Source organism: Canis lupus, chromosome 9 (genome assembly GCF_011100685.1).
Source record: "Canis lupus familiaris isolate Mischka breed German Shepherd chromosome 9, alternate assembly UU_Cfam_GSD_1.0, whole genome shotgun sequence".
NCBI lineage: Eukaryota > Metazoa > Chordata > Mammalia > Carnivora > Canidae > Canis > Canis lupus.
Window position 1 is genome coordinate 31,074,903 of NC_049230.1, and position 12,774 is coordinate 31,087,676.

Here is a 12,774-nt window from a genome sequence, read left to right on the forward strand (position 1 = left end):
GCCGAAGATGTCACAATACACCATTCCTTTATTTACTTTTTAACTTTAGGGAGAGTGGTGTACTCCTCACTCCCCCAAAACTCCTCCAGCTTTCTTCCTCTGCATCCTTGATAGTAAGCAGTATCTTCCGCCCACCTTTCACTTACCTGAGTCTTAATCATCATGCCAAATGAAATGTCAAGATATCACACTGGGAAGAACTGTATCCAGCAGGTTCTGGTCCAGGAAGCAACAACCAGGTGACCAGCTTGGTCAGATACAAAGCGTAGGGCCGTGGAAGCCTCCAAGGTCGGTGCTAGGAGGTGGTAGTGAGAACCCAAGAGCAGGACATGACAGGTGCCAACTGAGAGTCCAGAATCCAAGCCCGGAATTAGGAACCAGGGGAGCTGCCACAGAATTAGAGGCAGGACCGTATGGGCATATTTGCTGGAAAAACTAGCCAGGCTGGTCCATCTGGGGTTTCGGGAGAGTAAGTGAGAGGGAGCATTTTCTCCACTGGCCCCTGTCCTGTGCTATCTTACCGGCACCACCTGACACCTGATACTACTGGTCAGGCAAGGCCCATTTCAGGAAGTGGTCTATAGCCAGGCCAACCAAGAGGGACACGTCCTTCCTCTCTCTGAGCGCTCATAGCATCTGTTGTCTGTACCACACATTTAGCTCTTGACCAACAGGGTGCTGCGTGGTTAGTTTTCAGCCCCTGCCACTATGATAAAAGGTCCTAGAGGGCAGGAGCTGCCTCACTGGGGTTTCTATAACCAGCATCTAGCCCATAGCCTAGAATTCCAATTACAAATGTTGATCAGCTTACTCCACCAATTTCCCAAGGCCTCTGTCCAACCACGAATAAAATCAGTGAAACTGGATTCTTAAACAGGCTGGGAATTCGTCAATGTTTTATCAGCTACTCTCAGAATCCCAGTTTTAGAATAGTTTCTTCAGAAGTCCCTGTGCCAGTGAATCTGGCGCTGTGCTACCTCCGGGTTCCCACCTGTGACCCTCCTTGGGGCTCCTGGGCCCTGCCATATTGTCACCTGGCTGTGACTCATGCATGCTCCTGCCTTCATTCAGCCTTTGCTCTGCTTGTTCCCTCTGCACAGAATGTATTTCCCCCAGATGCTGGCATGGCTCATTTTCTCACCATTTTCAAGTCTCTGCTTAACTGTCACCTTGTCAATGAGGCTTTCCATGACTTCCTACCACCCTATTTTATGCTGCACGGATATCTGCACTTCCTGCCACTTTGTAATTCCCTGTGGAACTCAGCCCGTTCCATCTTGCCACACACTTCACTGTCTCCCCCACTAGAATGTCAATCCCAGGAGGGCAATCTTTGTCTGTTTTCCTTACTGCTGTATCTCAGGCACCTAGAACGATGCCTAGGAGAAAGTACTCAAGCAATATTTAGTGAATGAACAAATATACAAAAATCAACTGGGGCTTGTAGAAATAACAGATTTCTGGGACCCACTATAGAGATTCTCATCCTGAAGATGAATTACCTGTCTGACACCCTCCACAAACTGTCTGAATGCTTCTTCTTGGTCACAGTGGACTCCCCCCCTCTTTTCTCTTGGTATGCCTGAGTCTGGGGGAAGAGGAGGTGAGCTGCTATCTCTCGGTGCTGCCTGCTAGGTTCCTCCATGCTTGCATTCCAAGAATCCTTGGGTCCTTCTGACATTGTGGGCGGTGCATTTGGGAGGGAAGCGACTGCATTCTTTTCCTGGACACTGTCATCTCTGCCCTCCCTCGTTCATTTCCGGGGCTGGCCAGAAAAGGCAGAAGCTCACAGGGCAGCCACCCCTTGCCAGCACTATTTCAAAGGCGTGCGTGCCCCCTTGGCCCTCTAGTGACATTTGTCTGAAATCTTCTGGAGCTCAGCCAGGGACGCTGGAGCTGACAGTGCTTGGAATGCCCAGCAAGTGTACAGTGCAGTCATGTTCTGGGACAGCTGGATTAGAGGAGGGAGGAGAGACTGAGTTTGGCTTGCCTCCCTAGTAAGTGATCTTTTTAGTGAATTACTTGAAGCCTCTTTGGCTAGACCTGATACAATTATTTGCATTACCCCTAGTGGTCTTTCTGTGCCCTTGGGCAGCCTTTACCCCTTCTCACCATCATCTTTGGTGATTCATGGTTGATTTCTACCCTTCAGATCTGCTGTTCGTTCCTGGTAAGGGCCCTGTAATTAGACAAAACACAAGACTTGCAGCTCCTTGCTTGTGTTTTGCCCAAAGAAGCCTCCAGAAGCACTCAGACCCCTGCCTACCCCCTCTCAAATGTATTCATTTATCCCAAATGAGAGAACAAAGATGAACAAAGATTGATCTCCCCCATCAACACCCCCTACTTCATCCTTCCCCTCCCTCAAACTGAATGTCTATGTTCGAAAGACAAGCTTAACCTTGGGGACTTAAGTATGTTGGTAGCATGGGTGGGTTTTACCCAGGTCAGAATGAGTCTATAAAGCACATACACTTAAATGGATTTTCTTCATTTTTTTAGTAAGTGGGATGGAGTCCATTACCTCTTTCTGTGCCATTATTTCTTCTCTTGTACCCTGATCACCCGCCTCCATCCAGATTTCAAGGTGAAAAGTAATAAGAGAAAGCAAATCCATATAAAAGTTATTTTCCAATTTTGACACCCAGGCTACATTCTACTGCTATTCTCTTAGGAAAAACTGGGGTCTTCTGATGTCTGCAGGATTATAGCCAGATATCAAAATACGAATATTCTATCATTTTTTGCCCTTTGTGTTGTCATTTTTAGTCTAGAAAAAAGGTGGTGAAGATATGACAGGCTAGAAACTCTGCGCTCCAGTCAATTAAGACTTTTTATAAGGAGAGACTTAAGAAAAAAAACCCTGGTTATAACTTGTCGGGTGTTAAGACACTGCCTCTTGCAGCTATTAGTACATTTAAATTCCCTGCTGAGGGGCAGCCCAAGTGGCTCAGCCGTTAAGCGCTGCCTTCAGCCCAGGGCGTGATCCTAGAGACCCAGGATGGAGTCCCACATCGGGCTCCCTGCATGCAGCCTGCTTCTCCCTCTGCCTATGTCTCTGCCTCTCTCTCTCTCTCTCTCTGTCTCTCTCTCTGTCTCTCATGAATAAGTAAATAAAATCTTAAAAATAAATAGATTCCCTGCTGAAACTTTATGGTGTCAAGAAGATAATGCTTCTGTGACATTGGTGCTGAGCACTCAGGAGTTGAGCTGTTTGGGGAATTTGCTACACATGTTGCAGAGCGACGTGGCTGTCATCAGGGACAGGCAACTCAGCTCATGACACCAGAGCCAGCCAGGCTGGTAGGCAAGAGTGAAACAGTGAAGCCCAGACCCCCGCCTACTCTCACTGGATAAAACACTCTGTCAGCGTCCATTTCCACCTTTCCCCACCCTTCAGGCACCAGCCCCAAACTCTCCCTCCCTCCCTCTGATCCCTCAGCTATGCCTGCTCCGCAGCCCCAGCTGTACAAGTTTCCAGCTCATGCATTCAGTTATCAATCAATGCAGATCTCAGCTGCAGTTGGGCTGGAGCGCACAAACCAGCCTTTCTTTATGCCAACAGGGAATGCTTGAAATAACTAGACACACATCTCTGATTGATGCAGCCACGGTTTACACACCACACTTTAGACAGTCTAAAATGGCTGGAATTAATAGCCTATTATTAGATGGTGTGGGGGGAGGGGAAGGAGAGACAAGAAAATATCTTTTTATGATCTCATTTAAATCTATGTATTTGATTTTGCGGAGTGTGAAGTGACGTGTGTGTGTGTGTGTGTGTGTGTGTGCGTGTGCAAGAAGGGGTGTTCTTACCACCCTGCTGCATCCCCTGAGGGACTTCAGCCAGCCTGGCACCAACTCACCCACTGCATTTTTTTTGCAAATGATGCAAATCCGTGTGGCTGAGCAGGGAGGGGTTAAAGAGACCAGGGAGTCCTGGACTAAGGAAAGGAGAGTGAGGGTTGCTTGGATCACTTGCTTTCATGCCAGGCTCTGCTAGCCAGCTGCAGAGAGGGGAAATGGAGTTTAAAACCCCTGGTAAGAAATTTTTCCTTGGTCTGAACATTGTTTAAATTCCTGAAGTGGGTGATCCCTGTAATAAATACCTTGGACTTTGTAAGACAGATATATTTACTCAAGTTTAAAGTTTGGATTTTGATGGATATGCGCTTGGGAATGCATGGGACTGGAGTGTTTGTTATATGTTGGAACCCGTTCAATGAGCACAAGGAGTTAAGAGAACTCCATTTATAGCAAAGCAGAATGTCTTAACCATTCCTTGTGGTTACTGTGTCAAAGTCTGTGCTTCATCGCATATTTTGAACATCGTTGGCCTTCACAAAACATTGGATGACAGGGATGAAGGGGGACATTTGGGTACTTTGTGCCCGAAGTACTTTCTCAAAACTTGCATGTAAATGGAGCCTTGAACTACATCACCTGCCCGATTTGCTGGAAAATCTTCCCTGAGGAGAGAGAAGGAGCTCTACAGTAAAGAGCAGAGGCAGGAATAGAGCTGGGAAAATCTGTGTGCTCAAACTCATGTCCTATTTTCCTGTAAGGTTACCAGCTTGGCTGTGATTATATATCGTAGGAGAAAAGATTCATCTTATTGCTTGACATATGGTTCTCTCAGGACACAATCACTATTGCCCAAGTCAGAACACTTCATGTTCCCCTACATACTACCACCCCAACCCTCCCCTACCTTGAGCAAAACAAGCAAGCCAGGTAATTCCAAGAAGGCTCTATTAGAATTTCCAGGAACTCAGGCCACCCTTGTCTTCTTTGTAGAAAAGGCCACATTTCCTCTCAGCCCCCAGGTGACATGCCCCGCATGCCCCTCTCTCCTTGGTGAATAACAGCGTTATTCCAGACTGACTGGCAGAAGGAACAGCTGACTGGCCATCACGAATCCCACTTTAATGGTTTGGTCTGGTTTTCCTGAGGAGGTCCCCATCCAACCACAAACCTGTGCTGGAGCTCCATGACCTTTTCAAACATGGGCCCATATTCAAGGGGGCATGACCATGAGCCACCGTTTGCACACTCTGCTGCTGTTGCTCCACAATGCAGCTGGAGTTTTGGTTTCCCAGCATGAGAATGAGCTCCCATCTTTTCATGATGGTATGTGTAATGTGGAAAACCATCCCACCTTGGGCTTGACTAGCTGCTTAGTAGCATAAGCCAAGAGTAAGTTGGAGACTCCTGGCCCATCTTCCCTGGAAAAGGAGATTGCAGGAGGGTTTCTTTCGTAATCCACCTACAATTAATTTCTCTCTTTTGGCTGATGCTCAAGCCCATGATGGGCGACTCCAATATTCTGTCTGGACCTATTTGCTACAATCAGAAACTGCCTCAAAAGATAAAAGACCAATATAACATTTGTTTAAGAAAACAAATGCCTTTTATAGGCTGCAGCACATGATGTTTATAACAACAGGAATAAAGTTGTGAAAATACTATTTTCTATGATGTTGGTGTTATTTTTTTTTAAACTGTCTAAGCTCCTAATTTTACCAGGGCTGCCAGCACAGGTTTTGTTTTTGGTTTCAAGCTGCTGGGAATTTTTTTTTAGCACATTATTAATATTAAAGTTCCAAGGCAGTATTTTCCAGTTAAGTTCATGATTTAGTTGGGATTTCATTGTTGCTTAGGGGAAATCACAACAGAATTGATTGTAAACAATAGAACAACTACTAAAGAAATTCCTGTTTACAGACTTTTTTCCTATATGTTAATGTAACCAGGCCTTGACATTAGTTGATAACTGGTCTCTTGGGGGTGGCCAGATGACATTCACTGGTCCTTGCAGGTCCTCACCAACTTTTTGTAACCAAGTAAAAAGATCCGAAAAAGTTATGAGAGTCTTCAAAGGGAAAGATGAAGACTTAAGTAAAGTAGGCTTGGGATACATTCTCATGAGACCCAGGACCATCTGACCCAGTAGTTTGCACTTTGGGGCTGCTTCCAATATTATTAAGGGCATGGAGAGAACCAGCAGAACTTCTTCAAAATTTTTAAACATGTCCCACTATATATAAAGTTATCAATATAAATAATTGACAACATAAGCTAAGTTTGCTGGTGTAAACACATTTCAGCCCCTGGATTCCTGAATAGAGTGCAAAACTAGATTGAAATTTGAGGTTTTGTCTGTGAATTCAGTGGTTGGTTCTTAGAATTACCTACAGAGTTGTTTAAAATATGTATTTTAGAAGGTGCTTAAAATTCTCTGGACTTCTCCCAAATCAGGCTTGCTGAGGGGGGCGCTGCAAAACTATATATTTTTCAAATCCAGCCTTGGAGGATGAGTAGGGTTTTTATCCTCAGAACCGAGAGGAAGGGCATTCCAAGGAGCATAATGGTTTTGTTGCAAGGCATGGCCTAAAGAAAGAGAATGTGTTTTGTTTGTTTGCTTGCTGCAGAACTTCTCAGAATCTTTTATATGCTGATGAGCATCCTGAATCATCACAGTAGTATAACATACCCAAACCTGTTTGAATTATGTTCCTCGGTCATAAAACAAGTGTCCCTTCAAACATAGTTTAGGAAACTCTAAGCTATGGAAATGAGAAGCTGAAATGGAGAGATTTCTCTGTTAACACTTTAGCTCTTAGTAGTATAGGGGAATGGAAAGCAAACCCCCAGTGTTTCCTTACCCAGAAGCAACAGGCCAGACATATGCCAGGTCACCCTTGTTCCCTGGGTGCTGAATGAGGAGTCCCTGGCCTATGTGAAATGCTGCATTTTCAGTGGTCCTGACAACTTTATGAAGAGAATACATTTTCCAAATTGCCAAGAAAAAAGCAAAAATTGGGGCAAGAGCCATTTATTGGGATAATAGAACGGGCTTTGGGTTTTTCTGCCACTAGACCAGCCTGGGAAAACACAGAGACCTGGAGGCTGACTCTTAAGACGAAAGGCCATCTGAGACTCCGATCTGTTCTGTTTCACACAAGCTGTGCGATCTTTGGCAAGTCACTTTGCCACTCTAAATCTCAAAATTGAGTTACCTACCTACACAAGGAGTCTCTGAGGGGAGAAAAAAAATGAAATCATGTTTGTAAGGTACCCAGTTCAGAGCTCAGGGCTTAGTAGAGACAGACTTAGCAGAATAAAACATTCCTTCCTCCTTCCTGCAGATCTGAAGATGAAAGCAACTTCCTTTCACCTGATTTCAATTCAAGAAGCATTCCTTGTGTACTCCAACATATGAAAGCCAGTAGACTGAGCTCAGCCCATGGCATGATACCTGACCAGAGAAGGTGTTCAATAAATATTTTCGTGTGACCGAATAGTTGTGTGTGAATGAAAAAATAAAGAACCATAGATCCACAGAGGAAGAAGTGATTAACAGGTAGTCCTCTATTTTTCTCATACATGGAGTGTCAGTGGAAATTCTTTTGGTCTTTCCAACTCTTAATTGATCTTCCCCAAGAAGGATAGTCCCTCTAATAGTTTTCTGGATAACATTTTTGTAGAGGGCAGTCACTCCCCACCTCCGACCATCTGAGAACAGACAGAGCTGACTTCAGCAACTGCCATTCTGTGTACTGCCTGCGAGTAGGTGAGGGAGCTTGCCTGTGGTCCTCTCCGTGCTTTCAAGTGGGTAAAGAGGAATCAGAGTCTCCTCTGTAACCCCACTCATATCTTTCACATCACCCAAATGTGCAGATCCCATGATTCAGGGTCAAAAGCTTGATCTCAGACCCAGACCTACACCTGCAACTAAGTACTTAAAGAGAACTTTACTACAGAGATGAGACTTTTGAAAATAGCCAGAGAAAAGTAGTTAGCATCTAATTTATGAAATGAAATCATAGGTTCTCCTCATATTTGGTGTTTTCGTTGGTAAAACAATTATACTGTTTTCAATCCTTATTAACTCTCCTACAGGCAACATTTATCGGTATCCCCCATGACAACATAATTAGTATTCTAAGGATATTTTTCACCAGCTGCTTATGTCTTCAAGTTAAAAGTCAACAGCTAAATATATAGCATGGCAAGAGCATAAACAGTGAAATTGATTTTAGTACTCAAAACGACTTGATTATCTATATTTATAGCTGTAATTAGAGAAAGGCTTAATGCCTTATATAATCGGTTCTTTATTGAAAGTTTCACGACAGAGGACTTGATGCTAATTTACCTTGTAGCATCAAGGAACGAGCACTGATTTTAAGCAACACCATTGGCTTTAGCTTCTGGGTTCATTAACTACAAAATATGTTGCCCTACATTATATATAGTACATTAAGGGCTCTTTATTGAGCAGCTTTCAAAGGAGTTTCTATTCCAATTTGCTAACATAATATATGCCTTTTCCCATTGCCTGGTTGGCTATTTTAGTCTAGGGAATGAGTGACGCTTTTTTATATTATTAGAAAAACAATGCTAATTCTGTATAATGTCGATAGCATCTCTAGCATAACACAGCAAGGAATTTTCATCTTTTCTACGTAAATGTCTTTTTATCTGGAAGGTTTTAGAACCATACTACCCATCTTTATAGTATCTTTTTTTGTATCCTGGTCTCTGAAATTGGAGAATTTTTCCCCCAAAGTTTTATGTTAAAAAAGTAAAATTTCATAGTAATAATACTAGCCAGGAGTTACTGAGCACTTACTGTGTGCCAGACTTTTTACAAAATATACATATTATGTGATCTCATCTTTGTAAAAACCTAATGAGGCCACCCAATTATATATTTCCCAGATGATGAAATTGAGATGGGTGCAGTGACTTACCCAGGATGACACAGCCATAAGTGGTAGCTCAGGCAGCCAGCCTTCTGATAATGAATTCCTAACCATCTATTTCAGCCACACACTAGGCAAAGTGAACTTCCAGTGCTTGGACCATTGCCTGTTCCTTTCCCATGGTTTTCTTTCTCTTCTTAGCTTCAACAAACACATATTATATATATATATGTGTGTGTGTGTGTCATAGGTATGCATGTCTATAGTTATATGCATTCATATATACTACATGGAAAGAACGTAACAGTAAATTTGATTTAGCTATTTGAAACTACTTCATTAGATTTTTCATAATCCTCTATACTTCAGTGGCATTTTAGATACTTTCATACACATTTTCATATAACTCATTGTTCTCATGATCTCATTTGATCCGTAGATCCTTAGATCGATCAGTCCTGAGAGATTGACAGATCCTGTGTTGTTTGGTTTAGGTTAGCAATGAAGTGACTGATCCCAAGTGAGTTCACTACTTGCAGCAGAACTCAAACTAGAACCTCACTCCAGCTGTTAAGAATATCAAGGTGCTTTGATGCCTTTCATAGACCATCAGACAAACATTAGCTCTCTGGACTATGCAGAAGCTTAACAGATGGAAATAAAATAACAACCTGTGAGTCAGAAATGCAACATGAATCTCAGGCACAGTGTTTGTAGAGTTTCACTCTAGTGAGGAATCTACCATCATTGTTTTCCTCAATTTCTGACCATGTTGCTAACTATGTCTCCTTGGCACCTGGCCAAAATTCTAAACCCAATTGTCACCCCAGAGGGTTGCATGGCACATGTATATTGATGTCATTTCCCCCACCATTAGATTATAAATTTGCCTCCATAATGCAGTGTTCAGCACAGAGCCTGGCAATAGAAGGTACTCAAATATTTATCCATTCATTTATTTGTTTTACGTAAATGTTTGCTGAATTTGTCTTTAGAATTGGAAAAGATATAGAGAAAGACAAAGACGGAAGAAATTGGAGACATAAATGCCAATTTTAATTACCTTTCCATAGGACAAGGTCTCCATGACCTTTCTGATCCCCCTGCCTAAAATACCAAACTTTGGAAAAATTCCTAGGACTTCTACCTTCCAAGAACAGACCAGGGCAGGGCTGGTAGTCCCAGAAATGCCCTACAAAAAACTTCTTTGGGGACTTAATGTGCCCTCCAGGACAGTGAAGCCTATAAAACTTATAGGAGGGAGTTCTAGGGAGGAGACCAGTGTGGCAAAGCAAACTGCTTCTTCTCACCGCAGAGTTAAAAAACAATATCCAGCCTTTAGGTTGTGGGAAAGAGAATGGTGAAATCATTCTCTGTCTGGCACAGTTGCAGACTATTAAGTCGTTTGGGAAATGTGGACTTGTACCAATCTACAAGATTGGCCATGGCCATTTTAATATGTTTTTGAAAATCAGCGAGTGCTTAAAAACTTGTAGTAAAAGCCCTAATAAACTAAATTAGACCGGGACTCTGCCAGAATTGTATTTACCTCTTGAAGTGGAAGGTTAGGAAACCAAGTTAAAAATTAAAGTGAAAAGAGAGAGAGAGAGAGAGAGAGAAGAAAGAGCAATAGATCCATGTTTTTAGGGAGTCGCTTAGTTAAAAGAATGAACTGTCCACTATCAAAAGCAGCTCATTTGCAAAGTGACAGGTGAGTGCTTTCAATGACACACAGTTCTCATGAATGATGCCACCCGCCATGCCCCTTTTTTGCTTTTGTTTTGTTTTATGAGTCTTATTTGTTTTTACAAGGGTAAATTTGGAGGGAGAGGGGCGTAGTTATTGCAGCCAGAAGAAGAATAAATGCTTTGTGCATTGTGTATACCCATGTAGTATACTGAACAAGTACTAATAAGAATAAAATTATTGGAGCAAATAAAATCACATATGCTTTTTAGTCACCTGGGAGAGGGGCTGTGCCAGCCCTTTTGAGCACATAAAAATAATAATTCTTCACATCTGAATAGCATTATAGAATTTATAAAGCTCTTTCACATGTATTATCACGCTTGATCCTCAATGGCCCAGTGAGTCAGGAATGATCTGTGTGATTATACCATTTTACAGTTCAGGAGAGGTTAAGTGGTTTGTCCAAATCATGGAGCTACTAGGAATCAGTCAACACTTCCAACAGTGTTGTGGCTCTGGAGCATTCTACTTTGTCCACTCTCACACACACAGGCAGAGCTATGAATCTGAGCAAAGATCTATGAGGTTACTTTCTGTAGAAGAAAAATAATTGACACAGGAGATGGGCATATCATCTGTCTCCCTAGACCATGAAGAAATAGTCTACAGCAGGAGAAAAGCATGGAACTAAGGTTTCATACAACCCAGTTCTGACATAGGCCAGCTGTGTGTCCCCTTAAGACACACATGCACAGCATGACCTTCTACTTCCAGAGTGTGTCATTAAACATCACATGAAACCAATGTAAATTTTTCTATCTGTTGAAACTTCCCAAGAACCTACTGGCTTTGAGGCCACTTTTCTGTCCATATTCATGAGGAGCCTGGTGTATTAGTTTCGTATTATGGCTGTCACATAATACCACAGACTTAGTGATTTAAAACAGCACACGTTTATTCTGTTATAGTTCTGAAGGTCATAAGTCTAAACTCAAGGTGTCAGGCAGGGCTGCATTCCTTCTGGGGGCTTATCTTTTTCAGCTTCTAGAGGTACCAGCATGAGGCTTGTGGCCTCTTCCTCATCCCATTATCACATCTCCTACCGTACCTTCCTGCGTCCCTCTGACAAGGACCCTTATGATCACATAGGACCCACTTGCACAATACAGCATAATCAAGCCATCTCAAGCTCCTTAAGTTAATCCCATCTGCAGAGTCCCTTTTACCATGTATGGGAATACATTCACAGGTTCCAGGGATTAGAGCCTGGACATGTTTGGGAAGCCATTACTCAGCCTACCACAGCTGGGGCTAACAACATTTGAGACTGGATCTGTATCTTATAGATATCATTCTGTCATTCATGAATAGAATGATAAAGCTCAGCAGTATAAACTAGTCGTCCTTCCCCCTCTTCCCCACTGTCCACCTTTGTCCTCTGTGAACAAGCATCATGCAGACAGTGGAAGACATTTCACAATGAGAAAGAGGGAAGAGACAGACGGCAGCTTGGAAGCTGAGGAGAAGTTGCATAAACTGCATCACTTAGCCTCTCCTGTTGTACAGGAAAGAATATTTCATCAGCACGTATTGACAGCTCACCCTGAGGGTGCTAATATTCCCTTGGCCTCCAAACTCTGCCCCCTAGATTGGTATCTTCCTCGGCTCTCCTGGGAAGTTGAATGCCCTCTCCCGTGCTTCTGGGTGCTTGGAACACAGCATTGATTTGTAATCTGGAAATCGCATGCTTCTCTTTCTTTGGCCTCTGTGCTTTTTGAAGGCTGTGTCTAGTTTATCTCTGTGTATTCAAGGATCTACCTAGCTCCTGGAGGTCAGCGCTTGATAAGCCTTTGTGGGATGAGTTGTTTTAGAGAATTTTATTGCACATAGTCAAGGTACCAGAGGAGAAACTCAGCTCCTCCCTGACCGCCCCCTCCAACCTCCCCTTTCCTAGACTTCATCTCCAGGTCCCTCACTTTTGCTGTGCCATTATCTATGATGCTTGTCTCTTGTCAAACACCCAGTCTTTACTTAATCAACTAGTTCTGTATGAAAACCCAGGACCAAGAGGAAGCAGATGCTTCTGCGCTCAAAGCAAAAAAGGATAATTCTGAGCCAATTTCTTTCTTCTGAAGTAGACTATAGGGTCTGTGGCAGAGCCAGACTCAGAGAGAGTGACCCACTCAGCATACTATTCTCTTTGCTTTGTGAGTGCCTGTAGCTTGATCACCTCCCATTCAGTAATGGGGCATATGTCTCCATTCCTATGGATCTTTCCATGCATATCTTACTAAAATGAAGAGAAGAAACAAATGCATGAACATTACCTACCAATAGTATGTAGATATATCATATTAGATTTTAATTAGTTCCACCT

The 12,774-nt window shown here is 42.9% G+C and overlaps 1 protein-coding gene across 2 annotated transcripts in view; it reads left to right on the plus strand.

Annotated features, from left to right (window-relative positions):
• ANKFN1 (ankyrin repeat and fibronectin type III domain containing 1) overlaps window positions 1–12,774 on the plus strand; it is a 293,015-nt gene that overhangs the window by 20,482 nt on the left and 259,759 nt on the right. The window lies entirely within an intron of this gene.